Here is a 2485-nt window from a genome sequence, read left to right on the forward strand (position 1 = left end):
TAAATTCAAATGAAATTTTGTAACCCGAGTTAGTATACTGAAGGTGTAAAGTTCCGGTAATGCCTCGAGCCCTATCCCGATGTTGGATACGGGTTAGGTGTGTTACATGTTGCCTTCGTTCTTCATAGATAAGTCCTTTTTTGTTACTCAAACATGGCTCAGGTGTGTTCTTTGAACGTGTTTCCTGCCAGGAAGGTTTCACCACTTGATCAGTTTTAGCAGTATGATTTATACAACCACCTTCAATTTTCTATGTGTTACTCAAATTGCGAGCTTGAAGGGTGATTGTTTCGTCTCCACTCGAAGTGTGAGTTCACCTGTGCCAGCTAAAAAGGGCCTCCCTAAAATTAAAAGAACGTTACTATCCTCCTCTATGTCTAGAACAACAAAATCAACTGGGAATATAAATTTGTCAATTTTAACGAGTACATTTTCAATAATACCCCTAGGAAATCTGATTATTTTATCGGCTAATTGAATACTCATCCTAGATTGTTTGGATTTCGTAAGACCTAGTTGCTCAAACATTTTGTAAGGCATGACATTGATGCTAGCCCCTAAATCAGCCAAAGCATTATTAACATCTAAGCTAGCAATTAAATAAGGAATTGTAAACTCCTTGGATCTTTTAATTTGTTGGGCAGCTTATTCTGTAGAATAGCTGAGTAAATTGCGTTCAGCTCCACATGCGACGCTTCATCCAACTTCTGCTTATTTGCTAAAAGCTCCTTTAAAAATTTGACTGTGTTTGGCATCTGCAAAAGGGCTTCAATAAATGGTAAGTTAATGTGTAATTTCTTTAATAGTTTAAGGAATTTACTAAATTATTCATCTGTGTGGTCTTTCCTTGTCGCATTTGGGTATGGCACTCATGGTTTGTACTCTTTACTTATTGGTTTCTGCTCGCTATGGTCTGCCCCCACATTTACCTTTACTTACCACAGTTTCTTGCCTCGGTTTTGGTTTAGATGTAACTAACCCTTCCTCATTTTGAATGGCAATCGCATTGAGTTGCTCCCTTGGGTTAGATTCAGTGTTACTCGGCAGGCTACCTTGTGGTCGTTCAGATATCAATTTAGCGAGTGGGCCTATCTGAGTTTCGAGCCTTTGGATCGACGCTTGTTGATTTTTAAGTGATGTCTCAATATTTTGGAAACAAGTTTCTGACACCAAGATGAATTTTGTTAGCATCTTCTCAAGGTTCGGCTTTTTCTCTTGCTCGTAAGGTTGTTGTTGGAAGCCTGGAGATAGTGGTGGTTTCTGATTCCCTTGGCCTCCCCATGAGAAATTTGGGTGGTTCCTCCATCCTGCATTGTAAGTGTTACTATAAGGATTATTTTGAGGTTAAGGATTATTACCCATATAATTTAATTGCTCGTTTTCCATGTTGTGGCCATAGGGTGGGTATTTTGAATTGCTCAATCCTCCTCCACTTGCATTACATTGTATTGCTGGGTGAACCTGTGAAGAACCAAGAAAACCGTCAATTTTTCTATTCAAAGGTTCTACCTGGTTAGAGAGCATGGTGAGCAAATCGACGTTAAAAATGCCGGCTGTTTTCGTTGGCTTTTTCCTCATGACTTGCCACTGATAATTATTCAGTAACATCTCTTCTATAAATTTGTAAGCATCCTCAGGTGTCTTATTATTGATAGTTCCACCAGCAGCTGCATCAATCATTTGTCTAGTCGAAGGATTCAGGCCATTATGAATCGTTTGAACCTATAGCCAGAGTGGTAACTCATGGTGAGGGCACCTTCTCAAAAGGTCTTTGTATCTCTTCCATGCATCATAGAGTGTTTCTAAATCCATCTATATAAAAGAAGAGATATCATTACGTAATTTGGCTATTTTAGCTGACGAAAATATTTTAATAAAATTTTTTCGGTCATTTGTTCCCAAGTAGTGATTGACCCTCATGATAACGAGTTTAACCACTGTTTAGCTTTGTTCCTCAATGAAAAAGGGAATAATCGAATGTGAATGGCATCATCAGAAACGCCATTGATTTTAAATGTATCGCGAAACTCTAGAAAATTTGCCAAGTGGTCGTTTGGATCCTCATTCTGCAAACCATCAAACTGAACAAATTGTTGTATCACTTGAATTGTGTTAGGTTTCAGTTCAAAATTATTTGCAGCAACAGCAGGCCTAACTATTCTTGACTCAGTTCATGTTAAAGTAGGTTTAGCATAATCATACATAGTGCGTGGAGCAGGATTTTGATTTACTGGATCAATGGCAATCGCAAGAGGTAGCGAATTTTCCTGGTTTTCAGCCATCCCCTCTGCTGTGGTTGAAGTATCGTCCTCTTGCTCTTCCTCTGTGTATCTTAAGCTTCACCTTTTTTCTCTTCAGTTTCTGTGAACTGTGCGATCGATCTCACTATCAAACAGTAATGGTCTGGACGGGTTTCTTCTATTCATACACTATAAAAACCTGCCAGGATCGAATAAAAGAAAAATTAGAAAAGAAAAATTAGAAA

The 2485-nt window shown here is 38.5% G+C and overlaps 1 non-coding gene across 1 annotated transcript; it reads left to right on the top strand.

The window, feature by feature from the left end:
* The first annotated feature begins 1738 nt into the window (after window positions 1–1738).
* Window positions 1739–1845, top strand: LOC128292222 (small nucleolar RNA R71). Its single transcript, XR_008282206.1, has one exon. It is a non-coding gene; the product is annotated as a small nucleolar RNA R71 (small nucleolar RNA).
* The last annotated feature ends 640 nt before the right edge of the window (window positions 1846–2485 follow it).

The sequence above is a fragment of the Gossypium arboreum genome, chromosome 4 (assembly GCF_025698485.1).
Source record: "Gossypium arboreum isolate Shixiya-1 chromosome 4, ASM2569848v2, whole genome shotgun sequence".
Taxonomy (NCBI): Eukaryota; Viridiplantae; Streptophyta; class Magnoliopsida; order Malvales; family Malvaceae; genus Gossypium; species Gossypium arboreum.